We start from the raw sequence: 18,883 nt of genomic DNA, 5'->3' as shown, positions 1-18,883 counted from the left end.
GTCTTCCCAGCGCTCTGCCTATCTCCCTGTATGTAGCATCGCAGAAGGGCAAGATTACAAGCGATGGCTCATCAGATGAATGTGTAACATTTTCAAATTTCCTTTTTTTTAGAGAACGCTGATGTGATAACACGTGACCCATAGCCGTTGTTTCGGAACAAATACTTCAGATGATGAATTTCGGAAGCCAAGTGGTCCTCTTCAGAAACGATTTTTGCTCTGTGTACCAATGTATTCAAGGGTGCTCACCGCATAGTGAAAACTCTGGGTGCTAAGATATAAATCAGTGTGTGTCGACTTGCGGTACACTAACTGGCCGAGACGTCCGCCCAACTTTCGTTGTACCAGAACATCTAGAAACGGTAGCCTTCCCTTTATCTCTTTCTCGACGGTGCCGTCTCGAAACACTTTTTTCCCATAAATATTATAATAATGGATGTACATACATCCACCCCTAAACCACTGGAGCAATTTCAACCAAATTTTGTACACGTATACCTTACTGTCAGGAAAAGTTGGCTGTGGCGATAAGAACCACCTATCGATCAGCGTGTGGATGAAAAAGGAGTGTATCCCAGGACGCGCGAATAAACGCTGTAAAGACTGCATCAAAATGCTTGTGATTGTATATTACAAGCCGTCATTGGCGAAATGCTGCGCTACGCGTTATTTGCTGCCAAATTGTGCGATGAGAGAGAACCTGTGATGAATGTAAACCAAGTCTGTTTTTGTATAGAAACTTTAAAGCAACCATGTAATTACAAAAATGTGGCGTTTGGTTCAAATGGCTCTGAGCACTATGGGACTCAACATCTTAGGTCATTAAGTCCCCTAGAACTTAGAGCTACTTAAACCTAACTAACCTAAGGACATCACACACACCCATGCCCGAGGCAGGATTCGAACCTGCGACCGTAGCAGTCCCGCGGTTCCGGACTGCAGCGCCAGAACCGCTAGACCACCGCGGCCGGCAATGTGGCGTTTATAATGTATGCATGACCTGAAGAAAATTAGTGCTCCCCTTGTTTTTATCATTAATACTCGCTGTTACCCGCTTCTTCGCTGGCATATCAGTGGTTTTGTTATGATGAGTTATGATGAGTGAGTAAGTTAGTAATTTTATGGTATGCCTGTGTTTACAGTGGTGTAGAGACGTATGTATACAAAGTTTTTGCAGTGCCGTGATGTAGGTTCATATTGAATGTCTATTATTTTGCTATATGTAGAATCTGAAAGCATGCATTATATTTTCCTATTATATTTAAAAATGCCTCTATTCATTACATTCGTGCCACAGTGGTGATTTTAGGAGTTTCTCTGGCTCGTGTGAGATTTTGACACCAGGGCGACACACCAACCGTTTTTTACTTCCATTTTAATGCGTTAGGGCGCCTACATTTTTTACCCATCGCCATATGATGACTAATTTATGATTAACATAGTCAGTTGACAGATGACTAATGCAGCCTCACCAAAAGCCTCCAACGTTCCACGTGCAAAGGTACGACTTTCTGTTTGTCATGCAGTCCTTAAATGACACCTTCGTTGTGAGTTTTCAAGAGTCTTGGAAGCTGTAAGAGGCGCGTGACGCTCAGTGTCTAAAATGTGACGGGCTTGCGACTGTTCTACTCTCTTCGGAGCTCTTACAGCCGCCTGATGTTCTGCAAGCAAGTTCCGGCGGACATGAGATTGCTCTGACGTTTGTTGTATTCGGATAACGTTCGCAGCTTGAACTCTGTTAGAACTACGCACTAAATCAGACGTTTTCGAGGCTTATCATAATAGTTTTAATATGGTTCTCGGGCTCACCGTCCGATTTTATCATCATATCTCCACCAAAACACTCCAGCTACGCCAAATGGTGTAAGAACTCAGTATCATAAACCACGTGCGCGATAACATTGGATTTTCACTGTCACGGAATAATCTATAGATTCTAAAAGTCGCCGACCATCGCGGCAGCATCGTCTGCATGCTACTAACGTACACCCCATTTAAAAATATTAATAATACTCAAAAAGGTAAAACTTGCTCAGGTTCAAGGTATTTCCATGTCAAATACTATTGGAATCGGTTCAGCAGTACAGTCGTGAAATCACAACAGAGTGAGCCACTTTAGCAATTAATTATACTCGTATTAGCATGGAAGTATGGATTAAATACGCTGAGAAGTGAATAAGCATTGTACTGATTACGCTGAATCATTTTACGCAGAACATATCAGCCACAAGCAATTTCACAAATATGATAAAGTCCAAAAGTGAAAGGGAAAATGGCCTTTTCAAAGAATAAATATTTCTACTTCTTTTGCATAATATTCTGCAGTTCAATCAATATCCTGTACTACAAATGGTTCAAATGGCTCTAAGTACTAAGGGACTTAACATCTGAGATCATCAGTCTCCTAGACTTAGAACTACCTGAACCTAACTAACCTAACGACATCACACACATTCATGCCCGAGGCAGGATTCGAATCTGCGAGCGTAGCAGCCACGTGGTTCCTGACTGAAGCGCCTAGAACCGCTCGGCTCGGCTCGGCTCGGCACTTTGTAAAGTAGCCCATCTTCTTTATCACGATTCAGCCTACCTCACGCCAAATTTCATGGATATCAATTGAACGGCTCAGTCATGAAAACGTAACAGACTTACTTCATATTATGTTATTAATATGGAAGAATGGATTGGCATGGATTAAACACATTGACGGTTGCATAATCACTGTATTCTAGCTGTTACTCATAACAGCTCTCGTGCATCAGTAAAATGAAATGTAGTTAGCGTATGACTTTACTGACCGGGAGACCCCAGCTGAGATGTTGGGGAGCTTCGTGCAAGTATTTTTATTTCACGTCAGTTGAGTGAGTTGCACGTCGATGATGATAAAACGATGATGAAAACACCACACACATCCAGAAACGAGCAGAAAAAAATTACACGAACTGGAGCTGAACTGAAGAGCCCATACTCATGTAACATCAACGCTAACCGCATGACCACGCGCTAATTTGAATCCAATAAAAAAAAGTTATAATGGACGCTTGACGCTCAGCGGCTTAAATGTGACGAGTTTGTGACTGATATTAGAATGGAATTATGCAATAAGCACGTAGAGGGTTGTATAAACATTGTAGTAATTACGTTGATTCGTACTGTATAGACACACCAAACGATAAAAGCACTTTCGCTAGTATGATAAAGTAGAAGAGTCAAACAGTATGTAAATCTCCAGGATGAGAATTTCACTCTAATATGAACTTCCTGGCAGACTATGCGTCGGACCGAGACTCGAAGTCGGGACACTTGCCATTCGCGGGCAAGTGCTCTACAACCTTTTTTTTAATCTCATTTTGTTCGTTCTATTTGTTCGGGGCGGACGTCACACGTTCAAGTTCATCGTCGATCCATGAACTCAGTTTTTTTTTACTACACAGAGGATGGCTAACCCTCTGACCGAACACGCTGAGCTACCGTGCCGGCTCCATGTGAGCTACCCAAGCACGACTCATGACCCGTCGCAGAAGAGTTTCTGTGAAGTTTGGAAGGTACGAGACGAGGTACTGGCGGAATTGAAGCTGCGAAGAGGGGCAGTGATTGGGTAGTTCAGATGGCAGAGCACTTGCCCACGAAAGGCACAGTCTGATTTCGGCCGGTGAGTGCCGAGGACGTCTTGTTTACGTCCCGTCCGCAGAGTAGTTTGCTTAACTCCTCGTCGCAGCTAGTACTCGGGTCCGTTGACACTGACCCGCTTTGGCTCATTCGTTCAGAAAAGCCACCATCAAGATCAGCTCCCAGCCCGACTATGCAAGACCACGAGCCTTTGAAATCGAACGATTCATCCGTGACGAAGTTCAAATACCACCACTGCACATTATCGATATCCAACTATCCATCACAAGTAGCGTCGTTTTCGTCAAGATGGTCGATGACGAGTTATGTCACGCAGTTGTGAACAGATGTGCTCAAGTTCAAACACTCCGATGGTCACATCGGGGAGGTTACCGTTGACCATGCAGGACTAGGATTACGCACACTACGAGTCTTCGAACTCCCGTTCGAAGTGCCACCCAACGTATTTACCTCAGCTTTCCACCCGTATGAGACGGTAATAAGCCACGTGGACGAAAAATTGAATACCTTCGAGACATATCAGGCCCTCAACGACGTCCGACAAGTCAAAATTGAATTAAAGAAACACGTGCCATCCTACTTAGTCATAGGTGGATGTCGGCTAATCGTAATGTACGATGGACAGCCTCGTACTTGTTCTGGTTGTGGCTAGGAGGGTCATGTACGCTCGGCGTATATTCAAAGTCGGGTTGCACAAATCCCATTGCATGACACAGCACCACCTCCTACGCTCACGGCCCTCCCCCTCAGTTACGCAGGGGTGACACGGTCGACCATCATGGCAGACGAAAGACCACTTGGAAGACAGGAAGCGTTAGAACGCACACCTGTCGCCAGTCCTAGATTGACCAACAACATTACGGAGTCCACGGAGATTGCAGAAAGCCGCCCATCGAGTCCACAAGAAGATTCGGACGAGAGAATGGAACTCGACGCTAGGGTTGTACCGACCTCTGCTTTTCTCCCTGGAGGGGATGCGATGCGGGAACCACAAACTCTTTCAGACACAAAGACCCAAGTCCGCAAACAAAGATCACCGAGAAAACATAAAAAGCCATGTCGCACACTCTCAGACGATTGCCTCCAGCAGACGTCTTCTCCAGTCGACGACCGAACGGCCAACAAGACGAGAAAAATGGATAACACGGGATCGACCTCACCTGCCACTTTGTCTGATTTCGAAAAACCCGTTTCCGCTCTCTCGGACAAACAGATCACAAGCACAGCACCCGCCATTGGTATACAACCGGAAACAACTGCCGGTTTACCGTAAGTCACTCAGCCCACAAGTGTTCTACCGCAGCCACCGTTAACTTAAGGACCTTGGGCGGACGGCATTGAAAACGATTCTTCGCCTACTGTGATGGATGAGGAGAGGGGTCTCTCCTCCAACACCTCGGCCCCTCCCGAGTAGCAACAGATGACGGCGCAGACGCGGCCTGCAGATTACAGGTCCCACCTTTTACGTCGATGCTGACGGCGGCCCCCACTGCAGGAGACGATCTACAGACCTATCGCTTAGCGACCATCAATATTAACACCATTCAGACACGTACGAAGTTGTCGCTGCTCCAAGACACGCTCAGTGCAGCAGTCGTTGACATTGTCTTTCTCCAAGAAGTCTTCATCGCCGATTTCCTGGGTATGTATGGTTATAAGGCTCATGTGTCCAACGCCTCGCCAACTAACAGTGGAGTCGCAGTTTTCCTCACAGAGGGCCTCGAGGCGAACGGAGTTCGATATCTCCTCGACGCTAGAGGAATGGCTGTAACGGTGCTAGGCGTCCAGTTTAGCAATGTGTACACCCCTTCCGGAACAAATCGCCGTCGCGACTGATCGCTCTTCTTCACAGAAGGAATAGCACCGCTTTTCAGGGCAGGCACGATGATTTGGTATTAGGGGGCGATTTCAATAGCACCCAAGCACCTAAAGATCAGCTGCCACGCCATTCACCGTGCTCCGAACTTGGGACACTCATCAGTGATCTCCATCCGGTAGATACATGGGAACATGTCCGAGGAAATCGACCGGGATACACCCATTTCACGAGTCACTCGTCTAGTCGCATCGATGGGATTTACGTGTCCCGTTCTCTCGCGGCAACGGTGAGTGACGCGGAGGTGTGGCCAGTAGCCTTTTCTGATCACGAGGCCTATATATGTGCCGTCACCCTTCGTCGCCAACGGGTGTGGCGCAGCCGACAACCCTGGAAATCAAACCTTGTTCATCTCGCTTCTCCGGAATGTCGATGCGCCATCGAAGACACGTGGAGTTCGTGTGTTCGCCGCCTCCCGACGTATCCTACATCGATCAGTTGGCGGTTAAATTGCGCCAAGCCGGCCCTACGGAGAAACTTTATTACACGTGGTCGTGAGACCGCTGCTTGGAGGCGGCAGACCCTCGATTCGACAGATGACAGTACTGGGTGCGAAGGCACAGATCGTAGCCCATTTGCACCGAAACCTCGAAGGGACGATCGTCAGAGCGTGAACACATGACAGACTCGCATCGGAAGGACCCACAATGTACCACGTCATTCGAGAACGTAAACTGCGAAGACGGGTGCTGATACAGGCCATCACAACTGAGGACGTCCGTCGCCACACCACACAACGCGATATTGGTGCAGCCTTCTTCGACCATTACGTACGACTTTATTCTGCTCAATGTTCCGACCCGACGACGGTGGCAGGAGTCTCACAACTGGTTTATGGCATTGTCCCACAGGATTTACAAACTGAATTATCGAACGACATTACGGAAGATGAAGTTACCGACGGCATAGGTAAAGGAGAGGCGAATAAGTCTCCTGGCCCCGACGGGCTCCCTGTGGAGTTTTATAGAACTTTCCAGTATTTACTGACTCAAAGTTGAAGGACATCTGTCAGGAGCTTATGCTCCCCCCCCCCCCCCCCCAGTGCCGCACCCCGCGATCTTCGTAGAAGGAATAATTATACCGGTTCACAAACCTAAAGGTGGGGCTGAAATACGAGATTACCGCCCGCTAACCCTCGCCAACTGCGACATGAAGATATTCACCAGCCTATTAAAAAATCGTATACGACCGACCCTGCCTCACGTCATCTCACCAGATCAGGCTTCCCTAGGGGGTATCAATAACATCCACACACACTGTGTCTATACCGTGACATACTACCCCTAGCGAGAGCACGCCGCATCCGGGGAGCGCTGGCATCACTAGATTTTAGCCAAGCTTTTGATGGAGTGGATCACGCTTACCTCACGTCCGTTCTTCAACACATGCAGTACACACAGCAATTCACAGACGTCGTGATGCGCCTCCTCCAAGGGGCGACTTCCAAGGTGCTCGTTAACGGGCGTCCCACGCAGTCCCTTCCGATTTTCCGATCGGTGCGTCAAGGCTGCCCCTTGTCGACCTTACTCTATGCTCTGGCACTGGAACCGCTCCTCTGTTGCCTCCGTCAGCGCCTCACCGGACTCACGTGACGTCACATTTCGCTGCACAGCATAAACAGACGACCTGGTTCTCACACTCCGCAATCGCGACGATGTAACCAGCGCACTAGAAAGGATTAGCACGTACGGTGTGGCTTCCGGCAGCTTTCTCAACGTCACCAAATCGGTCGCCATGGCCATAGGAGACGGGTTGAGCCAGCGTCTGTCGACCCCCTACAGCTTAGTAGATTTATCAAATGTTCACGGTAAATGATGACAGCCTAAACAGTTGCAGGATAAAGATTTATTAAAATTCTTGACGAAGGTTTCGGTATATATAAAAATAACTTCATCAGGAGTATTGTGCCTTTGGCACAATTGTTTTATTAACCTCCATTGCAGAATGTAATTTTAGATATTTTACTTCTGATGAAGGTATATTTATATATACCGAAACCTTGGTCAAGAATTTTAATAAATCTTTATCCTGCAACTGTTTTGGCTGTCATCATTTACAATGAAGAATTTCAACAGTTGCTGTTTCAGCTATGTTTAAAATCTTGAACTATCAAATGTCTTGGAAAAGAGTTTCGCGACGACAGCGTACTGCGGCCCTGAACTACCGCCGCGTATTACAACAAATTCGGGTCCAGACCTTCAACCCTCGACATTCTTCAAAGGACACACTTCGTTAATGATTACCTCGCATCGCTCCTTCCACACATAGCAAGTGTCCTTCCAATATCGTTACTGATTGCTCGACGTCTATTAGATGCATTCGGAGCCTAAATCAGTACAGGCATGCTCTTCAAAGTCAGTTATGAGTCGCTGACCCTTCCTCCAGAAAGGGGAGGTTTTGGCATAGTCCCGCATGTTCAGGACAGAGCTGTGGCGCCCGCCAAACATCTAGGGGCCAAAAAACCCTCAAGTTAATCGGAAGGTGGTGTGGCGGACGATACACGCGGTTACACTGGGTACAGATGTCCGATCCACATGGTACATCACAGTCAGCGGTAAATAAATCACTCGATCACGCCTCCCCAACATAAATATGGCGGAATCGCCTCTATGTGTGGACTGCGAAATACCAGACTCGGTCGAGCACCGTCTCACATGTGGCGCGGCAGAAGACGTATGACGCTTGTTGCGACAAATTTTGTCGTATTTTCTACGACTGACTCTGGAACACATCACACCTCTACTATTTCCGGATGAACGTACACTCCTGGAAATGGAAGAAAGAACACATTGACACCGGTGTGTCAGACCCACCATACTATCTCCGGACACTGCGAGAGGGCTGTACAAGCAATGATCACACGCACGGCACAGCGGACACACCAGGAACCGCGGTGTTGGCCGTCGAATGGCGCTAGCTGCGCAGCATTTGTGCACCGCCGCCGTCAGTGTCAGCCAGTTTGCCGTGGCATACGGAGCTCCATCGCAGTCTTTAACACTGGTAGCATGCCGCGACAGCGTGGACGTGAACCGTATGTGCAGTTGACGGACTATGAGCGAGGGCGTATAGTAGGCATGCGGGAGGCCGGGTGGACGTACCGCCGAATTGCTCAACACGTGGGGCGTGAGGTCTCCACAGTACATCGATGTTGTCGCATTGCTGCGAAAGGTGGATATACACTGTACTAGTGCCGACATTGTGCATGCTCTGTTGCCTGTGTCTATGTGCCTGTGGTTCTGTCAGTGTGATCATGTGATGTATCTGACCCCAGGAATGTGTCAATAAAGTTTCCCCTTCCTGAGACAATGAATTCACGGTGTTCTTATTTCAATTTCCAGGAGTGTATTTCCCGCGCACCAAAACCAACGCAGTCACGTGGATCCTTGAGCATTCGGTACAATACTTATTTCACGATGGACCTAAAGATGTATCAGACTTTTGGAACTAACTACAAGAACGTCATTGCATGATCGTTCGGAACCCAAAATACGGATAATATTTTTATAGTTACTTAGGGAGTGCCCTACGCGACCCTCCACGCATCATCAGGTAGGAGAAGATACCCATTGACAGAGCTGACAAGACTATGTCCGATTATCGGTGGAATAACATACGACATACGTGAAGACGTACCTTGATGATGAAGCCTAAGGAGAGTAGCGACACACCCTTCTGCATCGTGTACGAAGCACTTTTTATCGTTTTACCCATACATATTAAATCGATGTTAGAAAGTACCGAGATATTGTTTTGTTTATTCAGAGCACGATGCGGTGCTAGGTACATTTATTTTTATTGTGATATAGAGTGAATTCAAATTACGAATCTATTAAAATAAGTAAATAAAAAATCAATAAATAAATTAAAAAAGTCCTGCAATTGTTTTCCCTTTACTATCCCTGATACCTTGCCGGGCGAGGGGGGACACTGTGGCCAGGCGTCGGATTACGACCCCTGCCCACTCTCTGCCCTCCCCACCCTACATTCCATGCCTGTAACCGTAAAAAAGAAAAGAAAAAAATAGCAGAAGTACCGAGTTAGAGTCTCGGTCCGGCACACAGTTTTGATCTGCCATAAAGTTTCATTTCAGTAAGTAGCTTTTTCAAAGAGTAATTATTGTTCCATATTTCGCGTTATATTCTTCAAATCAGTACGTATGTGATGTACACATTTTCTTAAGTGGTCTGTATTCCTCCTCGTCGTTCAAGCTATCTCCATACCAAATTTTATCAAGGTCGGTTCTGCGATTTTATCGTGAAAGCGCAACAGAGAGAGTTACTTTTGGATTTATAATATTAGTATGTATGACCCCAGCACTTGTAAATCATCAACTGTAAAATAATAAAACTGATTAATTTTATGTATGAAGTTCCTGTGTAAGCTTTAGAGTCCCTTCCTCAAAATTTATTTACAATCCTTAATTTTCCTTTTCTTTTCGTTTTCGTGCCTTTTATGAAAATATTTATAAATACAATGTATTGAGCACTGTTTCGCTTTATTTGCGGTATAAGTAACATAAAAACTGAAAATTTAAAAAAAAAAAAGCGTTTCGGCAGAAGGACTCCATCGCACGACCTTCTGGCTATCGTACCAGGAAGTAACACCTACGGGCACGTCTACTTCCTTTTAAAAGCGATATGTCGTGGGAATGACTTCATTGTTTCACAAATGCTGTTACATTAATACTAATAGAGATGAACCTTTGAACGACAACAATTGCTGAACTGTTCATCAAAGCCGTGCTACTAGCAACATGTTTACCTGATTATCGACTATTGCTTAGAATAGTAACAGAAAATATTTAGAAAAAGTGGAAGCAAGATTGGGGCTTAACGTCCTGTCGACACCAAGGTCACTGAAGTCGGAGCACAATCTCGGACTGTCTCAATGATACGGAAGGAAATTGGCCGAGCCCTTTCGAAGGGATCATCACGGAATTTGCCTGAAGCGTTTTAAGGTAGTCACGGAATACCTAAAAAAGGTCGGCATTACGCTGATTTGAACCAATATCCTCCAGAAAATGAGTCCAGTGTGCTAACCACCGCGCCACCTCGCTCGATAAGAATATTTAACTCTGTATCAAGGTTGAGAACGTAGGACCCACCCGGTAACAGATCAAAGATAATTTACATTATCAACAACGACATGATGAAATCAGCCTCGGGAACCGGGTAAAAACTACACTAGGTAATATCTCACATGATATTTCCTATTATAAACGGGCCATTCAAGTAGACTAGTAATGCTTCCCCTTCTTTGCCTAAAGAGCCATGTGTTCCATCTCGATATACATATCTGGACACGTAGGACAATCACTATTCTGTATTCCTTTCCTTACTGCCTATGACAAGATACGCTGTGAATATGGATTAACGGGAAGAATACATACATGGCCCTTCTTGTATGGAGCGTACGTATTGCATAAATACCTCTTTACGCGATGTAAGAAGTGTAACTGTGCCTTCATGTTCCATACAGAAACAATACTTGAAGTATTCCTCCTCTGTAAACTGTAAGAGATCGTTTCCATCTATCTTCGAATGACTGGCGGTTCAGATTTTTCGATGTTTCCATTATATTCTTCTACGAGTCTAACAAGCCTGTGATTATTCGAGATGCCCGTCTTTTTAGTCCTGTTTGGTGTGGGTACTATGCACTTGAGCGATACTCCAGGGTGGGTCGCTCGAATGATTTGTAAGCCGTCTTCTTTGTATATCCTGCCAATGAACTAAGGTCTGCCACCTATTTTACCTACGAATGAGTCTGTGTGATCGATCTATTTCAAGATCCCACCACTGGTTATTTGTACGAACTGACTGATTTCAGTTGAGATTGTAATAAAACTGGTTACAGTCATATAGATGTACTGTCCGATCTTGGATCACATGAAGCGAACGATACCGCGGTGAAAACATAAAAACCAAAAATCCACTACTACATAGCTGTGTGAAAATGTTTAAATGTCAACGATTATAAATACTTAATGTAATTACAATGATGATTATGGACTACTCAAAAAAGGTAGGCAATTAATTAAATTTTGTTTATGAAACTATTTCCCCAAGATGTTGTTAGAGGAAAATCTTTGTTCTTTTGGGCCGTTGGTTGTACGAGTTTGAAGTGCGAGGAAGGAGAACGAGTTATTTTTGTTTTATTGTTTTGTATTGTGAAGTGAAATGATTGAAAACATATGTGTAATTCTGCAGGAAGTCTACCAGAACTCATATTACTACCGAAACATTAACTCAATTGAAACATCAACTCGACCATCTTCTAGACGATTATAAAAACATAAACCATAGAAAGGTAATGCACAACGAGCCATCAATACCCAACAAAGAAAAGCAACGGAAAAGATGAATATTTTTATTAGGAAAAGAACTGATTATCTAAATTCGACTGCGGCTGTCACTGGCTGCACTGTGTCACTGTCTTAGCGTGGCAAGTACTGTGAAAATGAGATCGGTCGCCCAAGTTACTAGATTACTCCAAATATTAATGAACGAACTTTGGGCAGCAAGAGGGTAGAGGCTGTAAAATGACTCACAAATACTGTAGCCATGGTGTAATGTGTTTCGTGAAGTGCTCAGTTCTATATCTCCGAAAATGAAAGCCAGTTACCAGAGGTTGATATTAATATTGTCCGCAGGTCGTCAATATGAGACAATATGAACGGTGCAACACATTTTCCTGGGACACGTCTGATGTTACTCCCACACTTGCCGATGACTTCCCATTCAAGATAACACGTTTCGTCCTCCCTTCCAGAAAACGCTCAGACCGGTCAGAAGTTTTATTGTTAGCCCACGTGATCGTACTTTTGTTAATAAACGTTGATGTGGCACTGCGTCAAATGCTTTTCGGAAGTCAGGAAATGCTGGAATTTGCTCATTGCTTTGATATAAGACTTTCAAGATGGCGTATGGAAAAAGAACAAGTTAAGTTTCGCTTGGTCGGTGCTTTTGGCACCCGTGCTGTTTGGGATGGATCAGGTCTCATTACGTTTGGGCCCAGAAGATTCTACAACAGATGGGTTTCAGCGATACTGAACAGTTTGGCTAGCATCTGCATTTACGTTCAAGCAAGCATTTCTAGCGGTGTTTCCACATTTTTGTGGAACCCCAGTACACGTGACACTCCATGAACCCGCCGATTCCATATTCGCATGGCAGTCATGGATCCTTGCCAATACGTGCAACATTAATCGAGGTACACTAAGCTGCCGTGTTGATAGACCACGTACTTGGTATTACGGTATACCGGAAATTTTTACTTTTGGACCATCTAATTACAACTGGATGAAACATATGCGTTTCGTCTTTAGTTTTTGCAAGGCATCTTCAGTGGCGTGGAGTGTGCACATATTTTTGTTTATACTATTTACTTTACATTTAGGATGTTGTATACTTAACTTAAGCCAACGGCCTTGCCACAGTGGTAACACCGGTTCCCGTCAGATGACCGAAGTTAAGATCTGCCGGGCTGGGCTAGCATTTGGATGGGTGACTATTTGGTCTGCCGAGCGCTGTTGGCAAGCGGGGTGCACTCAGCCCCTGTGAGGCAAACTGAGGATCTACTTGATTGAGAAGTAGCGAGTCCGGTCTCGGAAACTGACCTACGGCAGGGAGAGTGGTGTGCTGACCACATGCCCCTCCATATCAGCATCCAGTGACGCCTGTGGGCTGAGAATGACACGTCGGCAGGTCGGTACCGTTGGGCCTTCACGGCCTGTTCGGGAGAACTTTAGTTTTAGTTTTATATTAAACTTATAAACATATACAACATCCTAAATGTAAATCAAATAGTATAAACAAAAATATGTACACATTCCACGCCACTGAAAATACATTGCAAAAAGTAAAGGCGAAACACGTACGGCACAAAAAATGTGCGTAATTAAGTTACAATTAGACGGCCCAAAAGCAAAAATTATAAATATTACGTAACAGTATAGGCAGCTAAAGACTACAAAAGTATGTAAAGTACACAAGGGGCAAGACGCAGTCAATACCTTCGCTGCACAGTGCCGATGGTACTGTTACCGACGATTGTGCCGCTAAAGCGGAGTTATTGAACGCAGTTTTTCGAAATTCCTTCACCAGGGAAGACGAATGGAATATTCCAGAATTTGAAACACGAACAGCTGCTAGCATGAGTTTCTTAGAAGTAGATACCTTAGGGGTTGCGAAGCAACTCAAATCGCTTGATACGGGCAAGTCTTCAGGTCCAGCTTGTATACCGATTAGGTTCCTTTCAGATTACGCTGATACAATAGCTCCCTACTTAGCAATCATATACAACCGCTCGCTCACCCATAGATCTGTACCTACAGATTGGAAAATTGCACAGGTCGCACCAGTGTTTAAGAAGGGTAGTAGGAGTAATCCATCGAACTACAGACCTATATCATTGACGTCGGTATGCAGTAGGATTTTGGAGCATATACTGTATTCAAACATAATGAATCACCTCGAGGGAAACGATCTATTGATACGTAATCAGCATGGTTTCAGGAAACATCGTTCTTGTGCAACGCAGCTAGCTCTTTATTCGCACGAAGTAATGGCCGCTATCGACAGGGGATCTCAAGTTGATTCCGTATTTCTAGATTTACGGAAAGCTTTTGACGCCGTTCCTCACAAGCGACTTCTAATCAAGCTGCGGGCCTATGGGGTATCGTCTAAGTTGTGCGACTGGATTCGTGATTTCCTGTCAGGAAGGTCGCAGTTCGTAGTAATAGACGGCAAATCATCGAGTAAAACTGAAGTGATATCAGGTGTTCCTCAGGGAAGCGTCCTGGGACCTCTGCTGTTCCTGACCTGTATAAATGACGTGGGTGACAATCTGAGCAGTTCTCTTAGGTTGTTCGCAGATGATGCTGTAATTTACCGTCTAGTAAGGTCATCCGAAGACCAGTATCAGTTACAAAGCGATTTAGAAAAGATTGCTGTATGGTGTGGCAGGTGGCAGTTGACGCCAAATAACGAAAAGTGTGAGTTGATCCACATGAGATCCAAAAGAAATCCGTTGGAATTCGATTACTCGATAAATAGTACAATTCTCAAGGCTATCAATTCAACTAAGTACCTAGGTGTAAAAATTACGAACAACTTCAGTTGGAAAGACCACATAGATAATATTGTGGGGAAGGCGAGCCAAAGGTTGCGTTTCATTGGCAGGACACTTAAAAGATGCAACAAGTCCACTAAAGAGACGGCTTACACTACACTTGTTCGTCCTCTGTTAGAATATTGCTGCGCGGTGTGGGATCCTTACCAGGTGGGATTGACCGAGGACATCGAAAGGGTGCGAAAAAGGGCAGCTCGTTTTGTATTATCGCGTAATAGGGCAGAGAGTGTGGCAGATATGATACGGGAGTTGGGATGGAAGTCATTAAAGCATAGACGTTTTTCGTCGCGGCGAGATCTATTTACGAAATTTCAGTCACCAACTTTCTCTTCCGAATGCGAAACGATTTTGTTGAGCCCAACCTGCATAGGTAGGAATGATCATCAAAATAAAATAAGAGAAATCAGAGCTCGAACAGAAAGGTTTAGGTGTTCGTTTTTCCCACGCGCTCATCGGGAGTGGAATGGTAGGGAGATAGTATGATTGTGGTTCGATGAACCCTCTGCCAAGCACTTAAATGTGAATTGCAGAGTAATCATGTAGATGTAGATGTAGATGTAGATGTAGATGAAAGTTAATGATGTCACGATCCCGGTGCTTTCAAATTCAGAATAGTATTGTAATTTGTTTCTCCTTCTTACGCTAGTCATAACACGAGCTTCTCAGAACAAACAACGTTCAAATTAGATATCTGAATGAGAAATCTACTGCCTAATCAAATGGTTCAAATGGCTCTAAGCACTATCGGACTTAAAATCTGAGGTCATCAGTCCCCTAGACTTGAACTACTTAAACCTAACTAACCTAAGGACATCACACACATCCATGCCCGAGGCAGGATTCGAACCTGCGTCCGTAGCAGCAGCGCAGTTCCGAACTGAAGCGCCTGGAACCGCTCGGTCACAACGGCCGGCTACCGTGTAATCTTTCCTTATAGGCAGATTACAGATGGCGTTACTCTTGCCTGCTTCATGCGGTTGTGCTGGAATGCTAATCCTTTGCATATCAAAGTATGTAGTACACTTCATTTGAGTTTTGTTGGACGTCGCCTCCACGATGTTTCAGATTTAATGGCCGTCAGTGTACTGCAGCCGTAGGTAGAGTCTGCCCCTGGCAGTCCGGCCACCGGCTCGACGCCGGCGCTCACACCGTGGCCGCGCAAACAGGCGAAGGCCGCGCCAGCGGTGCGCCGACCTTGACCCGCGCCACAGTCTACCCCGCAAGTCCGCCCCCGCAGCCGTCTGCCCTGACCTCGTTACACTCCTCTGGCGCCCCCGCTCATCACTTATGGATGAGGCCGCCACCCTGGCGCGTAAAGTGGCCCAGAGTGTAGGAATTTAGACGCCCGACACGCGCCGCGTAGCACCTAACGGCGCGGAAACTCACACCTGCCTCCTCGGTCAGCAGACCTTTCAGCCGAGAGCAGCTCTTTTCCCCGTGATGTCTCCGACGAGCTGCCCTCGCAGTATAAACTGCCGATGTATAACACCGACAACTGCTAAAACGTTGTTGCTGATAAGTGCACAGATACACAAACGTTGGAAATTTAGTGTAGAAGTACCACTCGCGAACAATAGTTTACCGATCGCTTAAAAGCAAACGTGAATCTTTCACTCTGCAGCCGAGTTTTCGCTGATTTGAAAATATTCAGCATATTAAAACTGTCTGTCGGACCAGAATTCGGATCCGGAACCTCTAAAGTTCATTCCTTAAGAATTTTGTCCGCAAAAGATAATATTCCGGGTTCATGTCCCGGTGCGGCTGACAGCTTCAATCCGTAAGAGTTTCAAATTGGCAAACACTCGGTTGCAGAGTGAAAGATACGAGGGCTGTTCGGAAAGTAAGGAACGACAGGTCGCGAAATGGAAACCACAGTGAAAATCAAAACTGTTTTATTTGAAACAGTTAGCTACACCTTCCAGCTACTTATCTTCATAGTCGACGTTCCGACTTAGATATTTGTCGTAGCGTTGTACTAACTTTCCAATACCCTCGTTATGGAAGGCAGCCGCCAGTGCTTTCTGCCAATTCTCTACGCTGGCCTACAGCTCGTTGTCTGTGCTAAAATGTTGTCTTCATAGGCAGCGGTTCATGTGAGCAGAGATGAGACTCAGAGGGAGACAATTACGGGCTATATTGTGGGAAATTAAACATTTCCAACTGAAAACGATGTAGAAGCATCTACATTGCCCCTGCAGAATGCGGCTGAGAATTGTCTTGAAGAGGAAAACACACGACAGTTATGTAATGTTGGCTGCATAGCTTCAAGCGAAATTTCTCACCAGGCCCTCGTACATGGCGGGAGACACTGTTGTTCTAGGTATCTTTATGCGCTCCCTCTGTGATCAGAACTAAAAAGAACGACGTAACGCGGTCGACGGGCGTACTAGAAACATCTCCCAACACACGTGTTCAAAACTTCGTCGTATTTCCATCGTTACTTCCCGAATAACCCTCGTACATCCAGAAAAGGATCCCGTGGGTTCTAGCTACCGTTTCTTCCAGGAGGGCTAGTATCGAAACCTATCTAGGACTTCTGCGAAGTTTGGAACGAAGAAAAGAGGTTTTGGTCAAAGCAAATCTGTGACCGAAGATCGTCAATCTTGCTTGGAAAGTTTAGTCGGTAAAGACATTACTTACGAAAGGCAGGTTCCAAGTTCGAGCCCGTAGTTTTGCTCACATCTTTAAACGAGCAGGAAGTTTCGTGCTGAAACTATGTAACTGTAAACATCGATACCCGACATTTCCTTAATCAACGTAACTGACGACTTGAGGCTAACCATTGATAGATAACAGCAGTAATTATGTGATTTTTAGTTTTCAACAAAAGCTGTTTACTCTTTAACTATATTTGGAAAATTCAGTAGCCTAAATTTTTCTTCGTGTTCTGTACAGTGGTTTTTATCGTATCTAAGGTATTTACATGAAAACCTAAACTGAGGTAAACGCAGAGCGACAGTCTGGAAGAAAGCGTCTCCTTCGCTTCTCCACGCACTGCAAAAATGTGAAAAGCACTTCGCTTTGAAGCCGAGAAAGAAACTTGTGTAAACTTTTGTGTTTCCAGTTATTGACTAAAGTGCTGTTAGCCTGCAATTCAGAAGAGGGTAGGCCGCTTGCAACTGCTGAGGAATTCTTGTGTACGATGATCTTGGCGCCTGTAATTTTGAATGTTTTTTCATTTAGTACATAGCTACAGGGAAGGTAGGAGATGAGATGACAGACAGAATTTAAATTACGAAAGGGCTGTTGACTTTGTTTAAAATTTGATTCGGTGAGTTACTTAAAAATTGATAAAAGTGATGTGGCAGTAGAAGGAAGAAAAATCATATATATTTAAAAGACTTGCTGTTGACATGACACTACGAGGTGAAAATGAAGAAGAAATTAACAATGCGGTAAAAGAATTAGACATTTGCTATGAGGCATACAGAAAGGAGATAAATTTGAATAGAACTGAAGCAAATGTTTAGGTTCCTGTCTGTCGGACCAGAATTCGGAATGAAAATTTGTGGAATGAACTAATACCATGAGCGGCCTAGGATCTAAAATAAATAGACATTTAATCAAGCAATGAAAACAAGGACATATATTACTAAAGAAATGTTTTATAACAGAAAGAAATTTTGTGTGGTTCGTTAAATAACAGAATGCTGAAAATATTAGTGATGTGTTATGTACAGAGTGTTGTCCGCCCCTGGTAGCTGAGTGGTCAGCCCAACGGAATGTCGTACCTAACGACGCGTGTTCGATTCCCGGCTGGGTCGGAGGTTTTCTCCGCTCAGGGACTGGGTGTTGTGTTGTCCTTATCATCATCATTTCATCCCCATCGACGCGCAAGTCGCCGAAGTGGCGTCAACTCGAAAGACTTGCACCAGGCGACTGGTCTGCCCGACGGGAGGCCCTAGCCACACGGCATTTCCATTCACGGAGTGTTGCCCTACATGGACATTATGTCAGTCTGAGAGAAAATGCTTAGAGGGAGATGCTGATTTGTATATGCGTATTTCGAGAAGTATGAAAGGTGTTCATTGGACAGAGAAAAGAAGGAATGATATTGAGTTACACAAGGTGAATGAGAAAAGACCAATACTGGAAACGAGCAAGATGAAGGGAAAAATAATGGCTAGGATGCTGGGTGAGAAGAGACTGTGAAGAAACGACACACTAGACGGAGTGTTGGCTAGAAATGGAATAAAAAGAAGAAGAAACCAGATAAATGACGACATCAAGAGGAAGATACGAAAAGCA

The sequence above is a fragment of the Schistocerca cancellata genome, chromosome 1, assembly GCF_023864275.1.
Source record: "Schistocerca cancellata isolate TAMUIC-IGC-003103 chromosome 1, iqSchCanc2.1, whole genome shotgun sequence".
NCBI classification, from domain to species: Eukaryota; Metazoa; Arthropoda; class Insecta; order Orthoptera; family Acrididae; genus Schistocerca; species Schistocerca cancellata.
This window is presented reverse-complemented; position numbering follows the sequence as displayed.